This window comes from Triticum dicoccoides, chromosome 3B (genome assembly GCF_002162155.2).
Source record: "Triticum dicoccoides isolate Atlit2015 ecotype Zavitan chromosome 3B, WEW_v2.0, whole genome shotgun sequence".
Classification (NCBI taxonomy): Eukaryota; Viridiplantae; Streptophyta; class Magnoliopsida; order Poales; family Poaceae; genus Triticum; species Triticum dicoccoides.
Genome location: NC_041385.1, coordinates 318,610,208 through 318,637,466, shown reverse-complemented (window position 1 = coordinate 318,637,466; position 27,259 = coordinate 318,610,208).

Sequence of the window (27,259 nt, the reverse complement as noted above, 5' to 3'; positions counted from 1 at the left end):
CGGACCCCGCCGCCGTCGCCGCCGCCGACCGCCGCCGCCCCGCCGGAGTTCGCCGCCGCCGGAGGTAGTCGCTGGATCCGCCGCCGATCTTCGCCGGTTAACCGCCCGTTTTTCTAAAAAAAACCACGGTCGATTTTTTATTTAGATCGATTTTTTTCCGGTTTAGTTTATTTAGCGGACGTTCCTTCATACGTTCGTTTTAACGAACGGTTTTCATCATTTAGCCACAGACAGCGAACGTTCGTTCGTTAGCCTGTTCGTCCGTTTTTCTTTTTCTCGGATTTTCCACGATTATTTTCGATCGCGACTTCTGATCCGATTTTCGTTCTAGTATAACTTTTCGCTCATTTATCGGAATCAGGCGATTCAAGCGCCTAGAGTTTCGTCTCGAAACCTTCTTTCCGTTTAACCAACTCAAACAAGTTTTTGCTACTGTAAAATTTGACTTAGGTCCAGATTAGTAAACGAAGCTTGTTTTTTTTCTGCCGTTTGACTTTCGTTGCTTCGTTTGGTTTGATTCTTTTTGCAAACCGGAGTTCTTAAGTTGAACTTTCTGGTTAGATCTCTTATTTGAGTTTTACCTGTGCATTAGATGAGTACTTATTGTATGCTTGTTTGTTTGCGATAGAGTACCCGGAGTGCGCCGCTTGCTACTTCGAATCTCTAGGTTTCATGGATCATCAGCAAGGCAAGTAACACTTTGATCATACGTCTTTACTACCCAGTTTTATTGCATTAGATCAACCCTCAAACAATTGCATGATTAAGATCTGATTAATATGTGGGTTTTGGGAAGTAGATGCGGTAGAACCTATTACCGGTTTTATTATCAAACCTTTGGGAGTTACTTCTACGTTTGCTTATATTGCCATGCTATGCTAGTAGACGTGGATTGGGTGAGTGTATCCATGACAGATGTGAGATTGTTTAATTAATGGTTTACTTAAGGTGGCAACTTAAATTCACATCTGGGTGGATTGAGGCACCTGTGGAACCCAGTGTTGCCTGTATTTTTTGGAAATCCCGGGGTACCGTGTGATTCTCCTATGGACCGCCACCCAGGCTCAAAGGGATCATGAGATTATTCATGATAGAAACTTCCGTGTGCAACCGCAAGCTACTATGGGCTCTAGCATAGTTGATTAAGTTGCGTGACCTCTTGAAGAGTTAGACTAGCAGATGTAGGGGATGTAGGTTGGTACTGTCTACTCGGAGTAGAGAGTTAATGCTTCTGAAAGACCATGTCTCGGTCATCCGTTTCTCAAACATCATGTAGTGCGAGAAATCAAGCGGAGGAGATCCAGTCTTGCGGGGAAAAGTGCGCAAACCTCTGCAGAATGTATAAACTAATCATGGTTAGCCGTGTCCCCGGTTATGGACGTTTTGAGTATCTAGTACTTGGATTATCGTGTGGATCTCATCATGTTACTTAATTTAATTTTGTTGGGTTAATGATGATGTTTAATTGGGATTTAGTTGGAGTACCCTTCTCAATGTTTAACAACCACCATGATAGTTAAATAAAATTTATTTGTTTGCAGTAGGGAAAAATTGGCTTTATGCAAAACTGTAAACCATAGAGCTTTCCACCAGCCATATATGCATGTAGTATAGTATATTTCTATTTATTACTCTCTATGTGTTACATGCCAACATATTCCATGTGCTGACCCATTTTCGGGCTGCAATGTTCATGTTGCAGACTTTTCAGATGATGAGTAAGGTGCCTTCCACGCCAAGGAGAGTCCTATCCGGACACGGGAGAGAGTCTTCTATCTTGTAGCTTCATACCCAACAGTCCGGCCGTCCAAGGACCCCTTAATCTAGGACTCCCTCAAGGAGTTCATATGAGGTGTTTTTGAAGAATTTGTGAAGATATACCCTGTTGATGATGTGGCATGCAGTATCAATAGCATCTGGCCAGAAACGATGTGTAGTCTTGTATTCATCAAGCATAGTGCAAGCCATATCAACAAGAGTCATGTTCTTGCGCTCCACGATGCCATTTTGCTGATGAGTATTGGGAGCAGATAACTCATGGGTAATACCAAGTATATCAATATATTCATCAAGACTAGTATTCTTGAACTCAGTCCCATTATCACTCCTGATATGCTTGATCTTCACACCAAAGTTCATAGATGCTCTTGAGTAAAATCGTTTGAAGACTTCCTGCACTTCATTTTTGTAAGTGATGATATGCACCCAAGTGTAACGAGAATAATCATCAACAATGACAAAGCCATATAATGATGCAGAATTAGTGAACATGGCATAATGAGTAGGGCCAAAGAGATCCATGTGAAGTAATTCAAAGGGACGAGAAGTGGTCATGATAGTCTCCGCGGGATGCTTGGCTTTGGTGCTCTTTCCAGCCTCACAAGCCCCTCAAAGATGATCTTTGAGGAAGTTGACACCCTCGATGCCAGTGACATGTTTCTTCTTCGCGAGAGTATGCAAGTTCCTCATCCCAGGATGACCAAGTCGTCGATGCCATAACCAGCCTTCTGAAGCTTTTGCGAGTAGACACGTGGCAGGCTGTGGTCCTGTAGAGAAATAAACAATATACAAGTCTCCTCTCCTAAAGCCTACGAAAACTTTGGAATTGTCAGATTCCATTAGCACAATGCAACTATATTTGCCAAAGATGACAACCATATCAAGATCAGAAAGCATTGAGACAGACATGAGGTTGAATCCTAAGGACTCAACAAGCATGACTTTGTCCATGTGTCTATCCTTTGAGATTGCAACCCTACCTAGACCCAATACCTTGCTTTTGCCTTTGTCAGCGTAGGTGATATGCTTCAGATGAGATGGAGATAAAGCAGCGTCCATCAATGTGTTCCTATCATCGGTCATGTGATTTGTACATCCACTGTCGAGGACCCACTCAGTAGCTTTGGGTTGTTCATCCTGCAGATGAATTAGTGCAACTTATGAACCCATATACTTCATCACTGAAGAATATGTTATCAGTTTCATCAAGAGTAACAGATATAGAAATTTGAGGACGTGAGAAAAGAGTAAATTATTTCTTCATGATTAGCTTGCGTCCATTCAAGCATATTCAGGTCTCCAGCAAATTCTTCAGACGATTAAGTTCGTCTGGAGACCTGAACCTGCATAAGAGATTAGTTCGTTTTCTTCACCACCCACATCTGGAGGGCTGGCAAAGAGTTCATCATTCTGCGAGCTCCATAAGAAAAATATGGCATTGAAGCCAGCGCACTTTGTTTCACAGAAGAGGGGTTAGGGTAAGCATATGAATAAGAAGAGAAATTCTGCGAGGACTTATGAACATAATGGTTTGAAGAATAATGCACATATTCATAGCCTTTGGACTTTCCCTGTGAAATAGAAGTATTAGCACGATGATGTTCATATGAGGATTTGGATCCATGTGTGAAATTTGATCTAGATGAAGAATTTGGTCCATAAGAGGACTTGCATCCATATGAAGATTTTGATCCATAGGAAGGATTTGATCTGGGGTTCCTATTCTTCATGGGTGGTGTCATGATCAAATTCACCTGAAGATTTTCAAGACACCTTTTGGGAACCCAGATTTTCTTCATAGGGGGACTGTTCCTGTGTCGGTGGGAACGACACCTATGGGATCACTGGAGTCCCTTCTACGGTCGGCGGGCGTGAGGTTATGGAAAGAGTAGGTCTAGGAGCCAGCAGAAGGATCGTTTACCCAGGTTCGGGCCGCGAGGATGCGTAATACCCTAGTCCTGCTTTGGTGTGTATTTGAGTGTTCTTGAACTAGCTACGACGTGTGCGTAGTCCAAAAGATTTGAATCCTCTCTCAGTATGCCTCGGGCCTCCTTTTATAGGTCAAAGGGGACACCACAGTGGCACACAGGAGGTGGAAAGGTGTACAGCGTACAAGCTTATCGCCTGTCATCACAGGACAAAATGCATTTAATGCACTACTTAGGTGTCCTCTTGCTTTATCGAGGACGGCGACGAAGTCTGTCTCGTTCGTCGCCGCTTCGCCTTGCTTCGACATGCGTCTAGGCCAACGAGGCGCGTAGTGCCATGTAGGCTGGCTGGCTGCTGAGCTGGTGCGGTGGCAGTGTTTTCACGAAGATCTGCATGCCACCATGCAGGTGCTTGCTGAGTCGGCCTGGAGGCCGCACGTCACCACACAGGTGCCCGCCTAGCTGGTTGAGCTGGCAGCTGCATGGGAACGGCGGTGGAGTCTTGGCAGATATGGGCCTGGCCGTGGCCCTGCTGACGTCCTCGGCAAGGCTCTTGCCGGGGTCCCGGCAAGGGTCTTGCCATGACATCGCGGTCGTCCCCGGCAAGGATCTTGCTGGAGGTCTCTGGGGTATCCTTGGCAAGGATCTTGCCGAGGATCATCGTATTCTGATTCTCACCTGATCTTGTATGCTTCTGGTCTTCACAAAGATCTGCATGCCACCATGGAGGTGCCTCCCGAGCTTTGGTTCGAATGTGGTCGATGGCGTTGGAACCCTTGGGCTCAAGGGTGGCACGCTCTGCCGGCGCTGGGCAAGTTGCCCCGGCAAGGCTGTTGCCGGGGCTGCGGAGGCTGCCCCGGCAAGGATCTTGCCGGGGGAGTCCATCTTGCCCTCTTGGTCTTTGTGTTTATGGTTTTGACGTTGCTCGTCTTGTGGCTTTGGCTTCCCTCCTCTGCCCTGCTAAGTGTGGCCACGGGCGCGGCTCTGACTGCCCGTGCACAAGTAAAGGGGTACAAAAGAGAGCCCCTACTTTTGTACACCGACAGGAGCCCCCGGGCCTGGGTCACACATAAGCGCGACGCATTGTTGGGATAGGCCCATAACGGTGCGTGGGCAGGCGGGGCGGATTTTTACCGTGGTAACTTTTTCGTCCGCTGTGCTTCCCCACGACCCGCGTTGAACGCGCGATGTGGAGGGTCGTGCGTGACGTGGGGGTCATGCGTGGAGAGCTTGCTACACGCATGCGTCATATCATAGTAAATGGTAAAGAGGCGTCCCACGCCTTCCCCATAAAAAGGAATAACCGCAGGCATGCTGCTCATTTACCCTCTGCGCCTCTCCCAATCTTAGGACCACCGTTCCTCTCTTCTTCCTCGGGCGAAAGATTCGAAGCTCTTGCCTCTGCTTGCTGCAGTTGTGCCCCCATTGCTCTTGATCCTCCGCCTCCTTCCAGCCGCCATGGCGCCCAAAACCAGCAGGGGCAAGGAAACGGCCAAGGATGCCGGGGAGAGGGAGGTGCCAGAGAGCGAGGCGGTGGTGCGGCGGACGCAGTTCGCCTACTTCTCGTCGACGATCGATGTGGTCCATCTCAAGAAACTCTTCTTGCCCCTGTGGGGGAGAGAGACGATGGGGCACCCTACCACGCGCGTCATCCCTGCCGATTGCACCACGGCTAGCCCAAATCGGTACCCCTTTTTCGTCGATTTATTCTCCTGCGAAGTTTGCCCCCCATTCTCTAACTTCTTCAACGACTTCATGCGCACCGACGGCTTCCATCTTTTGGATCTCACGCCGAACTCGTGGCGTGCATGGATCTCTTTCCCCACCATTGTGAGGGCTTTGCCGGGGTGTTCCCCAGCACGACGCTCTTCTGCCACTACTTCTCCCCTCGCATCCAAATAGGGGGCGCCATCTCTGGGAGCATCTCCTGGATCCCGAGGGCCCAAGAGAAAGGCACGTATCCGGAGGGTGCCCAGAAGGAGAGGTGGGAGGAGTGGCGGGGACGATGCTGCTGGATCGAGGAGAAGGACCCGCGGGTGTTCTGCCAGGTTCGTCAGAGCCCGCCGACCCACCGCGGGGACTGGAGCAACCTCGATGCCAACGACGAGGAGCTTTCGATCGCCACCACCAGGATCCATCGCCTCACCATGGCGGGGCACACCCTTGAGATGATTGAGGCGGACTTCATCCATCACCGAATCGCCCCGCTGCATAACAAGGGGAGGTCGGCCTGGGACTTCAGGAATGCGGCCGACGTCATGAGGCTCCACCCCGGCCTGAAGCATAACTTCACGGTGATGGGGCACGCCTATTTCTGTCAAAGTCTCTTTCAGCTCGAGGTGTACATCGACGGCAGGGTGGAGAGGACCGGCAGGGCCGCGAAGGCCGGAAAGGCCATCAAGGGGCCCTTGTTTGGGTTACCGGTGAGAGTGGTCCCGCTGAGCAACAACTCTCGCTGGTCCGACATTATTGCCATGATGTCGGACTTCAACGCGCACGGCCTCAACCCGTCCTGGGCCGAGCCCTCGGCACGCGAAGTGCAGGAGTTCTTCGACAACTTATCGGAGGGCTATGACCACGACGAGCCGCTACTCATCCAGGACACCACCAAGGCGGAGCTGGACTACATCGCCGCTAGGGTGGCAGAGGCGGAGCTTGCCAGGGAGGCCGGCAGCGCTGGCGGCATGGAGGACGAGGCCGACGCGGCCACGGAGGTGAGGGAGCTCGCCCAGTTGGCGGGGTCTACCGGGGAGGCCAGTGGTGTCAACACCGAGGCCCCCCTTCATGAGGATGTGGTCGAGGAGTCAACCAAGGAAGAGGCCGAGGCCAACAACCCTCCGGCCATGGGAAAAATGCGTGTCTTGCGGCGGGCCAGCTTTGTCGAGACGGTCCGGCCCGGTAGGACTGAACCGCGGTAAGAGGTCCAAGGGGAGTCCATGCGCCTGATGAGGGATGCGGTAGCGAGGAAGGTGGTGAAGGCCGCGGTGGCGACGAGGAAAGCGACCACCTCTTCTTTGTCCAAGCGTTGCCGTACTCCATCCCCTTCCCCTCCTCCTGCAGATGTCGACACGAAGGTCGTCTTCGATTTTGGGTCTCTCAGCCCAAGGAGGAAGAGGAAGGCAACTGAAGAGGAGGTGGAGGACGAGTAAGTATCTTGCCCTTCGTCATCTCTGTCCTTTCAGACTGCGCCGCTTCTTCTGACTTGTTTTCATCTTCGCAGGGACAGGGAGGCACTGGCCCAGAGGGTGGCGAAGAGGGCCAGGGCCTCGACGAGCGACCAGCCCCCGGCGGGCGCTTCACGCACGCCGGTGGTGGAGATCAGCCCGGATAGCAGCCCCCGGTGCAGCCCCCGTCTCAACCCCCAGCGTGCGTTCACCACTCACTCATCAACGTGTGTTGGGGTACGATCCCTTGGCACTGACCTTGCCGTGGCTGCAGGAGGAGGACGGCAGCAGGAGGAGCCACTGAGGGCCACCCCCAACACGCCGCCCCCATCAACCATGTCGCCCCGAGGGGCGTCCCCGACAAGGGCGCCAAGCACCGAGCCCATCTACACGGAGGAGGAGGAGGCGAACTTGGGCATTGGTGGCTTCGTCTCGGCAACGGATGTTGGCGGGGAGGGGGCCGCTTCTGCCCAGCCCGGCACAGGTAAGTTATTCTCTTTCTGTCCCTGTTCTTTCTTCTTCTTCTTTTTGAGTTTGACCTTGGCTCTGTCTGAATCTCCTTCTTGCTATCCAGATCCTTCCTCGGCAGACCGGGAGGATATTGACACTGTCATCGAGGAGGTTGCCAAGGACGTCGAGGCAGAGGCCCACAGGATCGCCATTGAGGAGGCCGCCAAGACCGCCGCCGAAGAGGCCGTCAAGGGACCTGCCGGAGGGACTGGCAAGGCTGCTGCCGAGGAGACCGGCAAGGGCGCCGCCGAGGAGGCCGGCAAGGCTGCTGCCGAGGAGGTGGTGGTCGACTATCAACCCTCCTCCTCCGCCGCCTCTGGCTCGGTCAGGTATTTGAAGGTGGGCGACGACCTGTTCGTCCACCTTCCAGGGACGGCAGGCACCAGGGCGTCGGCCGAGGGAGAGGTGTTTGACGACGAGGCGCTCACCTCCACTGGGCTCCAGGTTGTTGACGAACCGAGCACTGGTGGTGATGGTTCTCAAGAGGAGCGGCATATTAAATACACTGGCTGTCAAAGTTGCTGACCAGTGCTAATAAACGCCGCAGCAAAACAAGTCCAGCACTGAAACCACTTCACAAGAGCTCAAGAAACAATATCATGGGTATCCACCATGCTGGAAAGACGCTTAGCAAGCTTATTAGCTTTCTCTTGTTTGGCACTTAAATCCTCCAGCGCTTGCTGTTGCACCAAAGAGTATGTATCAGAATTCTACAGGGACTTCCTTAGTCCTTCGGCCTCCTGCCGCAGCACATCTGATCAATGTTTTTCAACTTGACGTTGAGACTCAAGAACGAACTGATTCAGGCAGCGAGTTCGAAGACCTAGTGCCAGCAGTAGTAGCTAGTAACTCAAACACTACATCAAGACAGGACTTTGGGGTTGTCTTACTATCTTCAAGATAGTTTTTATCAGCTTTCTTGGAGACCAATAGGGATGTCTCACTATCTTGAACCTTATCTGCATTACTTCCTTTACCATTGCATAACGCGGTACTCTTCTCCAATATTTTTTCCGCATTCTAAAAGAGAAACAAGCAGACACATAACATTTGGGTAAACCAGTTTAGTAGTAAGGTGGATAGGATAACAACATGAAACAAACATATATCTATGTAGTATGGTCATTGTATGGTCTATATCATTCTAGTTTATGTTGCCAAATCAAGATACAGACAGTTCAAATAATATCTGTTTAAGACAAAGCAGCATGGACAGAATATAAGTGTGGGAAACTACACAACACTAACAACACTTGTAATGTGCATGGCATGAGAACATACTTGTTTATTCAATTGAAATTGAAATCAACATAGAGCAAGTTACAACAGCAAACACGTTAAAGAAACAGGTTTAAAACATAACTGTTGCGCCATTGGAGTTTCAATTGCATCCTTCAAATTTTGAATTAGTTCGTGTGAGTAAATATAGTGATCCAAGAGCAATGGAGTATGAAGCATAGCTACGGAACCTAAACTGAGAACAATTCTTCTGCTTTAAGCGTTGACTTGCGGTTCAGAGTGGTGGTCCTCGTGCTTTGGGCACTATAGTTGCCTTACTAACTGCTCGTGTTTGGGTGCTCTGTGGTGGAGACGGTGTTGTGTCAACTGGAACTAGGTTACTATCTGCTGGGGTTGGGGTTAGAAGGGGTGTAGCTTGTTCTCTGTCCAACTGGGTAGGGGCACAATCTGCGTGAGTCTGGGTTATGTGTGGTGGGGCTGGTTCTTGGGCAAGTACAACCATGGTTCTATCTGCATCAACGGGTAGCACAATCTTTTTCTGAAGACCGTTTTTTTACTCCCATATATACAGTCATCACCCCCCAATTCAAATGGCTGATAAACAAGAAAAGTAATTGAATGTATAGACATTGTATGATAGACAGGTGCACTGGATATTAGGGAAGAAATAGGGCATGAAATAATTCACATTTATGTTGTCTAACAAAACAGGGTAGCTTGACATAATTTCACATATATGATGGCTAATTAAACAGGATAGCATGACACAATTTCATATATATGATGGCTAACTAAACAGGATAGAATGACATACTTCAAAATATGATGACTATGTAAACAGGATGACATGATATAACTATACGATGTGTCTATTAAAGTGGTTGGAATGCCATAATTCACATACATGTCATCGATGGAAACATGATGGCATGATATAATTCACGGATAGAATGACATAATTCAAAATATGATGACAATGTAAACAAGATGAGATGATATAACTGTATTATGTCTTTAGAAAATGGGTTGGCATGCCATAATTCAGATACATGTTGTCTATGTAAACATCATGGCATGATATAATTCAAATATATGATTTATATACTAAGCAAGTGAGCAGAGGGCAATCACATATATGATGCGTCAACTAAGCAGATGGCATTCAATATTGTGTATATGATGTAAAAACTAAGCATTGCAAGACAACATATGCATGATATGAGTAATATAACCCTGCCAAGTTTGAGCATACACCTCAGGGGGGAAATAGGACAGGTCATCTGTCTCTGAATCCTCATCTAAGGAGCTATCTGTCACTGAAGACCTTGTTTTCACTCCAGATTTTTTCCATTACCAATTCAAATGGCTGATGCACAGGAAGAGTAGTTGAATATACAAACATTGTCGAAAAATGTCATACATAATACAAAAAAAGGATGGCATGATATAATTCACATATATGACGCTTGGCTAAACAACATGGCATTGCATAATTCACATACATAATGCATTGCAACAAGATAGCATTGCATAATTCACATATATAATGTCTTGCAACAAGATGGCATTGCATAACTCACATATATGGTAATTAGACACTAAACAGGTGGCATTCAGACAAAGCATGTCTAGACTAAGCAAATGACATGCCAATGCAAGACACCGTATGCACGATATGAGCAATATAACCCTGCCAAGTTAGAGCATGCACCACAGCGGGAAAATAGGACTGATCATCTGTCTCTGAATCCTCCTGTGAGGAGCTATCCATAACCAGCAAGACATGTGCTTCGTCAAATAGCATTGTCCGCTCTGAAGACCTTGTTCTCACTCCAGATTTTTTCATGTCCGTGTCGAATGGCTAATGCACAGGAAGAGTAATTGAATGTACTAACATTGTTGACAAATTTAATACGTAATAAAAAAGGATGGCATGAGATAATTCACATATAAGATGACTGGCTAACCAGGATGGCATTGCAAAATTCACATATATGATGCCCGGCTAAACAAGATGGCATTGCATGATTCACATATATGATATAGAAACTAAACAGATGGCATTCATAGAATGCATGTCTAAACTAAGCAGATAAAATATTTTATGTATAAAGTAAGCAACTCAAGGCACCATATGCATGATATGACCAACATCGGCATGCCAAGCTAGAGCAAAAGACCTCAGGGGGTAAATAGGAGTGGTCCACTCCCTCTGAACAATTATCTTCCTCTTGATTACAATATGGAATGGCGGGAGGGAGGTTGCTTTTGCGCCCACCATGGAGCGACGTCTGCATGAAATTTTATTGCCACACAAGGCTCGTCTCTTTTGCTCTACATGTTCAGTACCATTGTGTACAATAACTGACATGCATAGGAATGAAACATAGTGAGATTATGTAAGGAGTGCATGCACAAATCCAGAGTGATGGTAGCAAACTGTGGATAGACCCAAAAGCAATGATAGCAGGTAGATAATATATTCAGTTAAAAAATATACATAATGGCTCCTTTAATGTTTCTTTCACCCAACATGAAACTAACAGTAGACACCGGAGATTAACCAGTAGTAGACAAGTAGTATTGATTGCTGCCGCAATATGTACCCCACAATCATTTAAAAACTCAAGTTTGAGCATTAGTTTGGACCTGACTCGGAGTCTAATCGATGAACAGGATGATAATGTAGCATCTCATCGTATTAAGCGATGCATAACATAAGTAGACACGAAAGAGTGCGACCTCTCTTGCGGACCCGTATAGTCCTCAAGGTTATCTGCTCAGTTGATGATGGTAATGTAGTTGTCGTGGCTGCCGGTGGCAGGGAAGAAGATCTGACGCGGCGAAAGACATTCTGGAGGGCGGATTCCTGCTGTGGTGAACCCTTCCGTCGTTGAACAACTGAGCTGGGGTGGACCACAACACAGTAGGAGTGGGACAAACCACACAAGGTTTTCTTTGACACATATCTATAATAGAAGTTTTCCTTTGCTCCACACAAGGTTTTCTTTGACACAAGGTTTTCTTTGACACTAAAGGAACAAATCCTACAATTTTCCTTTGCTCCATCCCTTTGAATAAAATTCATGAATAGTAGTACCATAGGAAACTTTCCAATTCCTATGTTTTTCCTTCACTTTTCCTTTCAAGCACTGGCTATTCTAGTAGGAAGGATTGAACAGGGAAAATACTACACTCCTAAAATGTTTTTGTGCTACTTCTACTATTTTGGACTGAGGCCACTTGCCTACTAGCTCAACTCCCAGACCCATCTAAAAATGCACAGCTCAAACATGCAGAAATAAATAATGATGGCGTTCGAGAGAGTCCATCACGGATTGCTAAGTTGCCTGGTACCTCACTGCTTGTCATATAGTAGGAGAAACTAATCGTATTTCACGTTATTATGCATGTTCAGTGGACAGTATATGTAACATGTAGAGTAAAAAGGCAATGCAATAAGTGTACAACCTCTTTGGCGAAGCCATGTCGATCTCAGCATCATTGGGTTGGTCGGTGAGGATGCTCAGGCTAATGTGTCTATCGAAGGAGGGGAAGAAGATCTTAGGCGTCTGGATATGGAGACGAGGGTACTGCTCCACTGTGATGGAGGGTTTCGTCGTTGGAGCAACGATGCTGAAGTAGGACAAGAGAGACAATGCTAACCTGAGTGGAATTCTAATAGCATCTCCAATAGATGATGTAAAATACATAACCACAAAGTGCTAGATGTAAAATACATCAGCCGATCATCTTTGAACTTAACTGTCGAAACTGCATTTAACCTCGAAACTGAATTTCACTGTCGAAACTGAATGCACTAGTAGCAGAAAAGCAGTAGCAGCAACATCGCCCGGAGTGGCAGCGCGTGCGAGAGCCGGGGCAGCTGGTCATGTATCAGCATGTCGGGTAGCATCTGCAGGGGCACGAGCGAGAGCATGATCTGCTGCTCGTGCAGCAGCAGCACGAGTAAGAGTATAGCAGCAACGCAAGCAAGAGTAGCGGCGCAAGCAAGAGTAGCAGCGCAAGCAAGAGTAGAGAAGCAGTACAAGCAAGAGCAAGAGCAGACCAGGCAGGGGACTGAGAGCAAGAGCAGAGCAGCAACACGAGCGAGAGCCAAAGCAGCAGCAGCAGCTCCTACTGATGTGGACATCACCGTCGAGGGAGCGACACCGTAAAGGAAGTGGCCGGCGATGCCGCCATAGATGGAGCCGCGCCATGGCGGCTTGGGATCGAGCGCCGGCAGCATCGTGAGATTGAGTCAAGAAGAAAATGCAACGATTAGGGTAGAACCTCTTTGGTGGCGCCGATTAGGCCTAAAGTACATCCTAGGAATCGGTGATGGTGCTACTCTTTCGGTGGTGCAGGTGAAGACAGTGATGTGGGAATGGAGGTGGCGTGAAAGACCAGGCGAACATCGGGGCAGCTCCTTGGAGGTGGAGGACGGGGTGGCTGAACCGGTGGGATGATGAGATCGACCATGGATCCTCATCTTATGCGGTGGATGAGGGACGTTGAGGTGTTGTTGTAGACGACGTCGTCGGGGAAGAGGCTCCGGCTGGGTGGCGGACAGAGGAGGATGTGGAGCTTCGTGGGCTTTCGCGGCCTCGGTGTACAAATGGGGTCAGAGGGGATGGGAGGGGGAACCATGGCTTAGGGACGCGCTTGTACGAAATGTGGGGTAAGTTACAAAAGTACCCCCACCGATTTGAGCTAGGCGGTTCTTTCGGTTCAGGGGTATCATGTGAATTTCGCATGTCAGGATTTCGCAGGAGGTGGGAGTTTTCGCGTGCGTTGTAATTTCGGGATAGCAAGGCATGTGTTGAGATGGAGGGAGTTTTCGGAGCACAACAAGACAAAGAGATATCTTAAAATTTCGGGGTAACAAGGCGCGGGTTGAAGATGCGGGAGTTTTGCAGCACGATATACAAAGATGCTAGCTTAAAATTTCGGCATAACGAGGCACGGCTTGAAATTTCAAGAGAACAATCTTAACGTGTACAAAAAAAGACAATTCGCACCCGAAAAGAAAGAGCCATGTCCCATTTTACTATATTACAAGAAATACCATTGAAATACACAGCAAAAAACTAAAAAAATCGGGACAACAAGCTTAACGTGTACAGTACCAAATCAATTTGCACTTCCCTCAACAATATGAAAACAATTAATGATGTCTAGTGTATGGACTAAATTTGAGTACATTTTCCCTGTTTGAATGGGATTGTACTCGGGTTAGTTATACAACCATCTAAATATCATCTTCACAACACATGAAATGAATATAGGAGTAGTAAATTCCCATATAAATATGAACTGCATGTACATACAATCTCGAATTCAAATATATGTATCCATTTTATGTTAAAATTAAATCTTAGTACATGTATGCTCTAGCTAGATGTTCGGAATCTAAACCATGTATGATACTATGTACAATGTGTCTAACATGCACAACACACACACACACACACACACACACACACACACCATTTAGACTAGTAAGGTACACGTGCATTGCACACATGAGATTTGGCAACCAAATTATGAATAAATATCACACTATAGCATGTAAGCTTTGAGTCATATATGCATGATTTAGATGTTTGTTTAATTCTTACAGTACATCTCATTCAAAATCAATTACTTTTTATAAAAAGGTTAATCTATTTTAAGATTGATGGAATTGTGCGTTGTAAAGCATAAAGTAAAAACAAATAATGACAATTCATCTAGAAAACAATTTGGGCAATTATGATACGAAAGATTCTAGAACAAAGGAGAAGTACTTCTGTTCTGAGGTTTGTGCATTATGCTTAAGTTCAACCATGCAGTCTTATAGATTGTACATGTGGCGGAATCTGGGGGAATGAAGATGATATCCAACGGCTAGTAGTGCTTGTATTTGCCATCTCTGCATCGTCGGATTGGCTTCATCCAACAACCATCTTTCAAAGTTTTTCACACACTATATAGGGGTATAGATATCTGATGCGAAAGCCAACCATCATCTCTAATTTGAATAGTGTGTCCATGCATGGATGCAATGTGGCCAAACGATGTCTACCATCAGTATCTCAAATTCAAATCACTATGACCTCTTGTTCAATGTGTATATAGTATAGCATGCTCATTTCCAAACCACAGCACGCATATCTCAATTTAATTCCTGCATACATGGGTTTCAAACATCATGATCTCTTATTAAAATATTTGAATTCAACTTTACATTGGTTATGACCTAACCTGGTCTTTTACACCCACACAATCGTCTTCTCTTTATACTTGTACCACTTTCTCTCGTACATGCATGCACACACACTACCACTCGGCATTATCCATTGCACAAACGCAATATTTTTCTTCAGGTCGATCTCCCATGCATGCACAGAAACACACATCCCCCTCTTCATCACTTCAGGCATTCTTCATATCTCACATGCATGCGCAACGATCGATGTTCCTCTATGTGTGTGTGTGTGTGTGTATATCTAGGTCTTTCCAAGTTTTCCACACAAACTAATCGATCTATATATCTAGTCAGGTCTCACCCTCTTTCCCACATACACATCGATCAATCTACCTCTCTATATAGGACTACATAGCTAATACACACACATTATATATCCATCATCTCCCTCTCATCATCCATGCCTTCCGCTTCATCTCTCAGACGCGCGCACAGTGGCGAAGATAGGGGGCAGCAAGGGCCCTGGCCCCCCTAACATCACTATATTGGGGCTAATATTAATGTGATTAGTAGATCAATTATTGGTAAAATGGTTTAAGTTGATGAATTGGCTCTCCCCATAAAGGATTAGCAACGCTTGGCCCCCTAGATCATTTAATTTTCATGGCTCCACCACTGCACTCAACCGCACACGTTCTCGCCCCCTCTCTTTAAATATCGATCTCGCACTTGTGCACTCCTTCACAGTCTCCCTCCACTTGGCCCCTCGCACCATCTTCTAGCCCCCCATATCCCAATGTTTGTATGCTTTTAGAGCTCTTCCCTCTATTTGTCTCTATCGATATCTCGCGCAGTTGACCCCTCCCCTCCCTTCTCATATATCACCCCAACCCCATGCACATACATGTATGTATATAGGCCCCTCTGTCGTGGAATTGTCACGACAGATGTCCTTAGTGTCAGGACTTAGTCGTGAGGCCAACGCATCTATGTTCTAACTTGAGAGGGGTTGATCGGGACAGAGACGCAAGACGGATCATCACACAAGACAAGGATTTAGACAGCTTCGGGCCCCGGGAAACATCATCCGGTAATAGCCCTACATGCTGTTTGTGGCTAGGTCTCATTATGATCATGAGGGAGTCGCCGGTAAGTCGGCTCTTTGTGTCTAGCCCTAGAGATTGTTTCTTCTTGTTTGTCCCTCTTTGGGGAGCCCTGCCCCTCCTTATATAAGTTGAAGGGGCGGGTTACATGACTAGTCCTAGTAGGATTAGGATTACTCTATTACAAGTGGAGTACTAGTCTTGCTTCCTTTGTAGGAGAATATTCCTTATGCCTTTTCTCTTAAGACGGCCCACCATAGCATGAGCCGGCCTTCTGGGCCTTGGGCCTTGTCTTATATCTGACCCGCCGTCAGGGCCATCCGTGAGTCGCCATGCTTGTGAGTCGTCAGACCAGTGAGCCGCCAGACTCGTGAGTGGCCAGTCCTCCAGCGAGTTACCAATGAAAATGCCAAGGCCGACCGGGTCATACTTCCGGGCGGGTCATACCGCGGGGTATATCCCCGACATTAGCCCCCAGTTTAATTTGGATTTATGCATGTTAAACTGATCCTGTAAAGTAAATACAAGAACAAACTTGATAGGTTTTGCTCTGGGTTAAATATTTTCCTGAACCGGCACCTGATCATCTTTAAGTCCTTGTCATTTCCTCCTGGATGCATACTCAAGATCTTATAGCAAATCTCCTTTAACAGGTATGTCCAAACTTTGCCAATGCAAAAAATCCAGGCACTTCTTCTTAAAAATCCGGGTCAATAGGCCAGCTTCATAACCAATTTGCTGACATTGGCTCTTGTAGAGAAATATTATAAGAAATAGTCCATTTGAGTCGGCCTTCAATGCTCTGACTTGACAAAAATATTGGTCTTGAACTATTCAACTGATATTCAGCCGGCTTAATGTCAGGACCCCGATTCTATGCCACACCGATCTAGCATGTAACACCTCATATCACTTTGTGGCCTCACGCACGGTATTCCCACGGGTGTCGCCTTACCATGCCCGGGACCGTTTGCGCCTTTTGGCACACGTATATGATAGTGTCGCTAGCATCCATATGACAAGAACCCGGGCTGACATGGCTAGTCGTGAACCCGAAGTGGCACTAACTTACAGGGACAGGCATACATGACCCAGCATCGAACGTGTCAGTCATCAGCGAGTGAATCCAGGCCGTAGCAGCTGGGCTAGCAGGACTCCGGTAAACCGGGCTGTAGCAGGCTAACAGGACTTCGGTAGACCCCGCGTGACATTTCCCCGAAGGGACAGACACAGGAACGAAGGACACATGTCATCCAGCCTAAGTGTTCCGGAGCAGTAGCAAGCTACCAGGGCTCAGTGGAAGCACTAGGAGACATTTCCCGGTAAGAGAGGCTACTAAGGATAAACAACTAGATAGTCAGATCCCACACATAGCAATACACATTACACGTACGCATAACATGCAAGTATGTGATGTACAACATGGCATCACAACATAACTCAACAACTCATATAGATAAGGCTCAAAGAGCCAGCATAGCATTTATTTCAAACAGGGGTCACATGACCCAACAATTAGAGCATACAAGCAACAAGCGGAAGTATTACATGTCTGAGTACAGACATCTACAAATGAAAAAGGCTGAAGAGCCTGACTATCTACAACATCCGATCAAGATCGTAGCTGAGGTACAAGCTACTTGTCGAAGTCCACAAGAACACTAGTAAGACCGAAGTCTCCGCTGCAAAAACATAAATAAAGCAACATGAGTACAAAGGTACTCAGCAAGACTTACATCAGATCCTATCATACATGCATTTGTATCAAGAGGGTAATGTGGGGTTTAGTTGCAGCAAGCCAGCTTTGACTCAGTGGCTATCCTGTTCTACGACCACGAGAAACTTCTTGAGGTGACATGGCGCACACGAGTCCACTAATCACCACACAATACACTGCTATGGATTCATCCCCATCTCCCTACGAGAAGGCCATCCATAGCACTCACACTTGTCTTGAGCATTTTAGAGTATCCACATCAAGTTGTCTATGTACCATGTAAGCATCCAAGAAGTCCATAACCGCGGACCCGGCTATTCGAATAGATCATGTTAACCCTGCAGGGGTGTACTTCTTCACACACGCTCTCGCCACTTACCGCCATGTACATGTCATGTAACTCGGCAACCTTCAAGCGGAAGCCTGGCGAGGGTGTCGGCCACGACCTGACTAACCACACAAGACTCTAGTCCAGTTTTATCGCCTATTCGGGTTCCATCCGCAAGGAGATCCGGCCGGGGTTTCGCTCATGGCCCCAAACGATGTGTGCAGGGTTCCCGAGGCCACCATCCGGGTGCCACTCGGTACACCAGGCCACGTGTGCCTAGTCTGTCCCAAGCCCACCCCGTCGGGTGCCACTTGGTAGAAAAATAGCACTACCTACAAACACCAGAAACTAGTTGCAACTCCTGGACAGAGATCAAGTTGGTTAATAAGTCGAGAGGGCTTGGAGGGCCCGGATCCCAATGTGTGGTAGTATCGAGTCATTGGACAACATACATAGAACTCAGTGCTTAAGGACGGTTCCAGTGAGACAACCCACCATGTACTCCTACATGGCCTCTCACCGCTACCTTTACCAAATCGTGTTCACACACTTCACTCTTAACATCAGAACAAGAGCACTGCACTCCAATTCATTCCCAATGAATCAGACCTGAGACACTCTAAGCAATAGCAGGCATAGCATGGTAGGAACACAACAATGGCTTCAATCAACTCCTACACATGCTAGTGGGTTTCAACTATTTACTGTGGCAATGACAGGTCATGCAGAGGAATGGGTTCAACTACCGCAGCACAAAGTAGCAATTGAATCGTTGTTGTCCTAATGCAATAAATGAGAGCAGGAGCGAGAGAGTAGGATTGTATCGGAATGAACAAGGGGGTTTGCTTGCCTGGCAGATCAACAAGGAAGGCACTGCTCCTCAGACAGGTACTCTGGAACACTCTCCGGAGCAGGACCTATCGAGAAGGAACGGTGTCGAAAATCAAAACACAAGCATATGCAACAATATGATGCATGAACATGGCATGAAGATGTGATGTGGTTTGTGCTAATGCATCTAGAAATCATTTGGTTGAAGTGATGAAGAGGAATGGGTTCAACTACCATAGCACAAAGTAGCAATTGAATCATTGTTGTCCTAATGCAATAAATGAGAGCAGGAGCGAGAGAGTAGGACTGTATCGGAATGAACAAGGGGGTTTGCTTGCCTGGCAAATCAACAAGGAAGGCACTGCTCCTCAGACAGGTACTCTGGAACACTCTCCGGAGCAGGACCTATCGAGAAGGAACGGTGTCGACAATCAAAACACAAGAATATGCAACAATATAATGCATGAACATGGCATGAAGATGTGATGTGGTTTGTGCTAATGCATCTAGCAATCATTTGGTTGAAGTTCATTTGAACCAAGAGTTCAAATGCAACTCCAAATTAAGCTCTTATAAATGCCATTTACATGTTTTCACTTATACAGCCTGTATAAGTTGGTTTTTCATGCATGAAACTAGTACAGATGGAAAGATTGCATTTTTCTGATAATTTTTCATATATAAATTATCTCAATCTGAGCTACGATTGAATTACTATGAATTTTTGAAGTTTAAATCATGTTCTGGAATTTTCTGAGTTATTTTAAATCCAGAAAATGGATAATTGCGTCAGCATGACGACAGCACGACGTCAGCAGGTCAACCGGGGCTGACCAGGGTCAAACCTGACGTGTGGGGTCCACACGTCAGTGTCTAAGGGTTAATCGGGGGTTTTATACTAATCTAATTAAAATATTAGGGCGCGGGGGCCCACTGTCAGTGTCGGGTTAGTTAGATGGTGATTAGCCTTAAGCTAATCACCTGACCCACGGGGCCCACCTGACGGGCCGGCGAGGTCAAAGGGTCAAACCTCACCGGCGTTAAGCCGCCGGTAAGGCCCGAGACGGCGGGGCACCGCGGGAAATCGCCCACAGGGCTCCGTTTGGCGCGCGAAGCACAGCTACGGGATGCGGACGCTCGTCCACATCCAACCGTGGTGGTGGCTCGGCCGGGGAGTGGCCGGAGTGGCGACGGCGACGAGCTCGGCAGCGGCCGAAGCTCGGTCGGGGTTGGGTTCGGCGCTACGGTGCACGAGAGGGCGAGTGGGTGTGTGCGTTAGGCTCCTGGGAGCTTCCTGAGCACGGTGAGGCTCTCCTTTGTGAGCGCGCGCGGCTATGCCCATGACGGCGAGGAGCTGCGGCGGTGATGGCTTCGGCCATGGTGGAAACGACGGCTACGACGCGGGAACGAGGGGGAGAAGAGAGGGGAAATGGGGAGATGCTCACGGCGGACTCGACGGGCTTGTCGGCGAGCTCGGGGACGCGCTGAAGACGGTGGGGCGGCGAAGACGATCTCCGACGACCGGAGATGAAAACGGCGGCGAGGCGGCTCTCCAGGGCCTCCCGAGGCGCGTGGCTTGACAGGGAGGTAGCCGGCAATGTGGCGGAGCTTCTGGGCGCAGCGACAGGGCGAGGGGTGGCCGGTGGACATGGTGGTGCTCGTCGGCGGCGGCCGGCGCGTTCGGATGCGAGAGAGAAGGCGAGGGAGAGGAGAGGAGAGGATCAGGGGAGAGTGAGAGAGTCCGGGGGGGCATGTGGCGTCGTCCAGACGCATCCGCGGAGAGACAGGCAGGCAGGGAGGAAGGAGGTGGCGCGGGCGGCGGTGCGCGCGTCGGGCACGCGCCCGTCCTTCTGGAGGGAGGAAGACGACAGGGGAGGGGGGACAGGTGGGCTGGGCTAGCCAGCTGGGCCGGCCAGGCCGCACAGTGCTGGGCCAGCACAGGAGCTGGCCACAGGTAAGTTTTCTCCTGTTTTGTTTTTCTTTTCTATTTACTGAGATTTGTTTTGATTTAATAATAATACTAAATCATTTTATTTAATTATACCAATTTTTGTAGAAGCTAGTTATATTATTCCAGAGCTCCTTAATAAATGGTATAGTTTTTGGACAATATTTTATATATATCACAATATATATCCAAAGCAAATAATTACTGCATTAATTCCAAATGCCCAAAATAAATACTTATGAGCTCCTAAAAATATTGGTTTGATTTTTATCTCTGTCCAATATTATCAGAGAGCAACATGAGCATTTTCTTGGACCTCTTTGGAGCACTTTTTATTTGGGTCATTTCCAGAGATGATTCTGAGGGTTTCACAAATCCCCATTTCAAATTTAAATGGAATTTAAACATGATACACACATGACTAGCTAGCCTCGAGCATACCAGAACTAGGGATGTGACACTTAAATATGTAGATCTTGCCGATTTATGTTTGCCAAAATTGTGGGGTTATAAATAAATGATGTCGGCTCATGATTGTTGCAGACACCGGGTTAATCTGGTCTGCTCCAAACTGAGAATTTGAAGATTTTTTCTTCCTTATATACATATCACCTGTAGCCCCCAAGTGTCGGGTTGTCATGCTTGCAGCAACCTGGGACTTGTAATTGTCTTATGCTCATGAAAAACTCCAACCACTGTATCCCCCAGGGGACGGGTCATTATGCAATAATGAGCAGGGACTTTGTAAATATGATCATGTAAACTTGAGCAGCAACGTGTAGCCCCCAAGGGTCGGGTCAGAAAGATAAAACTGAGCTGGAACTTTGTATATAATTCATTGATAATAACATCATATGATGTAATCTCCACCATGGCGCTTGAACCCACGTCCATAAGGTTAAGAGCTTTGTTCTCTACCAACTGAGTAGTCGATCTTTCAACATAATGGATTAAGGCTTGTGTACCTTGAATTTTGACAGGAGCAATTGGTAGCCCCCAAGTGCCGGCTCATTACAATGTGATGAGTAGAGTCTTCAATAAGTTAAGCAAAAAATGACTTTGCATTAGCCCCCAAGTGCCATGGTGCATGCTGGCAGTGACATGGAACTTGCATATTTCATTTAACCTCAACTTGAATAATATAGCCCCCAAGTGTTGGGTCGTAAGCCTGCAGCGACTCGGGACTATTCCCTCCATTGTAAAATAAATCATATACCTTGACAAAATAATAGCCATTACGCAGAAGCGACTTTAAAGACCTCCATCATAATACTGATAATCATAATAAAAATCCAGCCATATTGGCTATTCAATATTGGAATAATATAATCCGGTATGAAAACCTCAATCATTGAATATCATCATGAAAATCCAGCCAAGTTTTGGCTATTAGAAATTTGAATACCTTATCAGTTGACAAGTAGATCCGAAGTTCGAATACTCGGGGGCTCTTGGCCGATGGTGACTTAATGCGCATTCATTGTACCAGGCGGCTTACAGCCTTTGAGAAAATCAAGAATTGATAACCCTTTTGAGACACCAATTTCAATCTTTGATGATGGGCTTGAACTTAATCATTTATATAAGTCATAGCTCTGTAAATCCTGCACAGAGTTTAAACAACATATGCCCTGGCGACTTGACGTCAAAAGCCAGGGCGGGTAACCACCCAAATGTAGTCTTATCCTGCACACAAGTAGATCACAAGAACCCTTGGTGGTTTACCGCGGGGCGGGTCGTAATATCTCACATATAACCATTAATGTGTAACAAGGAGTCATAGATAAGCCCCCGAGTCACAGGTAAGCCTGTTATGAATCATAACTTTGAAACATAACTATAATAATAATATCATACCTGTGATATTGAATTTTTACTGCCGGTTTATGTGACCTGTGCAGTAAGGGTGATAACCCAATCTTTAGAAGCCAAGACTTCCAAATGTTTGATGATTGTCATATGTTGGCAACTTATCGTCCAAAGTTAAGCCGGGTTAAATAGAAACCACACATATATATATATATATATGCCTCAGATATGAACAAAAAAGTCTCAAGACAAAATCAAAGATTACTTTCGAAATACTTAAGCCAAATAGAGAGAAAAGATCGAGGCTTCTGATTCGAATACGATCAGTAAACCGTCCCAAAGGGGTTAAGCTAGGATTCGAATACAATCATGTAGCCCCCAGTGGCTTTGGTGTTGCGCCGATCAAGAGGGTACCGACAGCTATGTTCTCTTTGGTTCGAATACGACCTATGTTTGAACAAGAAGCCCCCTAATGATCTTGAGAGTTTTTTAACGACTCTGATTCGAATATGATCAAAGTCGGTTCCCAAAAGGGGTTGAGCTATGATTCGAATACGATCAAGAAGCCCCCTAGTGAGCTCGGTAGTGTGCCGATCAAGAGGGTACTGACAGCTATGTTCTCTTTGGTTCGAATACGACCTAAGTTTGAACAGGAAGCCCCCAAGTGATCATGAGAATATTTAATGACTCTGATTCAAATACGATCAGGGTCAGACCAAAAGGGTTAAGCTAGATTCGAATACGATCAGCTCCCAATGGTCATTAAAGTAGGGTACCTATGTTTGAGTTGTGCTTTGCAATAGACTCTCTTTGGTCCCCTTAATTTTTCCTGAGAACTCGAGCTTGTGAGTAATGAATTCTTCTTGAACCGGAAGTTTAAACGGGATATTGAGATCTTCAAAACTTTGTGAGAGACAAATTTCTCTTGAACCGGATTTTGAATCGGATATGGAGATCTTCAAAACTTTGTGAGAGACAAATTTCTCTTGAACCAGATTTTAAACTGGATATGGAGATCTTCAAAACTTTGTGAGAGACAGATTTCTCTTGAACCGGATTTTAAACCGGATATTGGCAAGACTTGCTGAGTCATACCATTGTAGCCCCTGAGTCTTAAGACGACTCGAGGAGTTGTCTTTAGATTCTCCATATTTGGGCATAGCAGAAGGTGTATATCATTGGTGTTGATAGCGCGATGTGAATCCACAGAATGTTGAGGTGACTGCGACGGGTTATAAATGATCCCGTATGAGCCGTGTCAGCAACTCGGCCAATGGTTCCTTCCAACTGGATGTTTGAAGTTAACCAAATTGTAGTGGCGGCAACTTGTGCACCTGCCCATTGAGCCATCCAGTGCAGACGGCGGCTGATAATACATGATAATTTGCCTCCAATTTGTTGGAAGAAAACCGTGCTACCCAAGAAGTGACTTGCTCATACTCAATAAACAGCTCATGCGACCCGGTGTGTTGATATAGACCAGGCTGTGAGAGATGGACGGAAAAGATGACCGCAACATTAGAGGCGGCTCAAACAGATGAATCGCCGCGATATTCTAAGCCAGCACATGCGGGAGAGTCGGCCACGGGCGCGGTAATCTATGCGGACGAACAAGTTAGCCACATCGTGTTGATGTAAATTGAGCCGTAGAGGCGGCAGCTAACACATATATTCGTCAAGCATCTTGTTCGACCATCGCTCTTGCAATGAACAACTGTCCTACATAAACAATATTGCAGACCAAGGCAAATATAAACTTCTCTTTGACAAAAATAATATGTGTTAATAAAACAAAATTGTATGAATATCACCTGATTCGCCCGAACAACAGATGAGTCGGTTGCGGCACAATAAACCGGTGCGGATGGGCGAGTTAAACGCAGGCGCAGTAAGCCGCGCGGACAGTTGAATCAATCGCAGGCATGGTCAGCCTTGCAGACGGGCAAAGTTGATGTAGCGGTGGTGGCAACTTGTGCAGGACGAGCGCTAGTGAAAAAAATAATATTTGCTCACGCCCCTTTTGCGACACCTTTTTGTAGGAATAATGGTCCTGCGGAAAAATATCATAGACCAAGTAATTGTTCTTTAATAAAAACAATATGTGTGAATGAATAAACTTGAATGGATCTCACCTGATTTGTTCAGATGATGGATGATCCATTTAAGACGACAAAAACTACTCAGGCAGACCGGAGGCTCAACACAGCAGAGGCGGCTCCACGCGGCACCGGCGGCTCATCGCGCGGCAGGCGCGGCACAAGCAACACAATGGCGTTTAACCATGGTGAATCACGACGAGTCGACGGTCCAGAGGCGGCTCACCCACGACGGAGGTGGAGTGGCAACAGAACTTTGGAGGCTCCTGTCCTGGTCACTAATTAGGACCGGTGGTGCTTGCATATTTTGTTTCTTCCTTGATGGATGGAGTCGTCCATGTTGTAGAAAATGTTGATTTGGTCAAACAATGCATCCATTGCTTGACATTGGTCCTGCTATGTTGAACCGGGGCATGTACACACAACGCCGCGAACATTTTCAAGTGCCTTTTACTCGAGGGATACATGTAGTCAGTCCATTCATTGACAGCCACGCATCCGTGCTAGCGACCCGGAGGGAAATAAGCAGCATAGCAGCCCCACTATATGCGGTGGCAGAAACGGACGGCGACGGCGGCTTGCGCCGGAGTCGAAGGCGGTTTGAAACAGTGGGGGCAGTGTGCCACGGCATCATAGGCAGCCGGGTGGAGCTGAGCTGGCTCGAAGCAAGGTGACAACGGCCGGCCGGCTCATAGGGGAATAGAGGGCTAGTCCGGTGACTCAGCACGGGACAGCAGCGGTGGAGCGGTGGGCCGGTCCGGCAACTCAGCAGGTGCCGCGGCGGTTTGTGGGGGTGTATTGCAGCGGAAGCGTTCCGGTAGAGCAGGTACGACCAGCGTGAAGTGGAGGCGGAGCGGAGCAGGTACGGCCAGAGCGAGGTTGGAAACGACACGGGGTGGATCTGGCCGGCTAGTGGTGCAGCACCAGCTTGAAGGCGAGGCCGCGCCCATAATCAGAACTCGTTTCCGGTTCATGGTCTTTGCTTTCTCTTTTCTTAGCAGATGACTGGTAGGACTGCAAAAACTACAGATAAACTCTGTAGGAATCATCCGATGACAGCTTATCTAAACATCTCCGGTGGTCACCCTTCCCAGATACAGTACTTAGTAGCAATGCATTTGATTATTCCATCAAAACTGCCAATGCATATGTCCTGACAATATAACTGACCTTTTGACTTGTTCCTTCGTGTAAATACTTTGCTGTATTGCCAAATGCACCAAGTATATGTTTGGTTTGGTTGCCTATCTCCGGCTCATCCATGGGGAGTTGCGCCCCGGCGACTTGGCGCACTCATAGAAACTGGCGGCTCAGCAGCTCATATTCTCCTTTTGGCCCTTTACGCGAGCAGTAACACACACTTTTACTAGAAGTAGAACCATTACTGTCCATCAACAGTAGCAGTGGCTTAGTAGATATTTATTGAGCCGCCTCGAGACTACTCACGCGTGTTTTGACAGAATTCCTTTCGGTCTCGGCCACGCGCAGCAGCAACGATGGGATTTGATCTGCTCAAATCTGACCAGCCAGTTACCTTTGCCTTGGTAGTACCATAATTATTGGGTTTGATGCAAATAACGATGTATCCTTGTAATATCCCCTAGGGAGTTGATCCGGCAGTTGCAGCGATAACGGGTGGCCCGTGACTGTAGCATGATGATTTGTGGCAGATTCCAATCCGGTCTCGACTGTAGAGAAAACGATTTGCCCTCGGATTTGACGGGTCGCCAGAGACGGCAGCAGCGGCGAATAAACCCTAAAAAACTCTCCATCTCTGATGAGTCTCACATCTGTCATCTCCAAAATAAACCACATTTCTGATTTCCCAATGACAATTTTACGGGCTCTGCCCATGGTTGTCCGGCGGCTCACGTGATTGTTCCGTGCCAGCTCTTTTTCATCTGATCAATTGCGAGCTTCTCGATCCCTAGGAGAGATCCCTTCAAGAACTCAACACCACCATGCGCGAGCCCTGCGGTGGGCGCCAACTGTCGTGGAATTGTCACGGCAGATGTCCTTAGTGTCAGGACTTAGTCGCGAGGCCAACGCATCTATGTGGTAGCTTGAGAGGGGTTGATCGAGACGAGAGACACAAGACGGATAATCACACAAGACAAGGATTTAGACAGCTTCGGGCCCTGGGAAACATCATCCGGTAATAACCCTACATACTGTTTGTGGCTAGGTCTCATTATGATCATGAGGGAGTCGCCGGTAAGCCGGATCTTTGTGTCTAGCCCTAGAGATTGTTTCTTCTTGCTTGTCCCTCTTTGGGGAGCCCTGCCCCTCCTTATATAAGTTGAAGGGGCGGGTTACATGACTAGTCCTAGTAGGATTAGGATTACTCTATTACAAGTGGAGTCCTAGTCTTGCTTCCTTTGTAGGAGAATATTCCTTATGCGTTTTTCTCTTAAGCCGGCCCACCATAGCATGAGCCGGCCTTCTGGGCCTTGGACCTTGTCTTCTATCTGACCCGCCGTTAGGTCCATCCGTGAGTCGCCAGGCTCATGAGCCATCAGTCCAGTGAGCCGCCAGACTCGTGAGTTGCCAGCCCTCCGGCGAGTTACCAATGAAAATGCCAAGCCCGACCGGGTCATACTTCCGGTCGGGTCATACC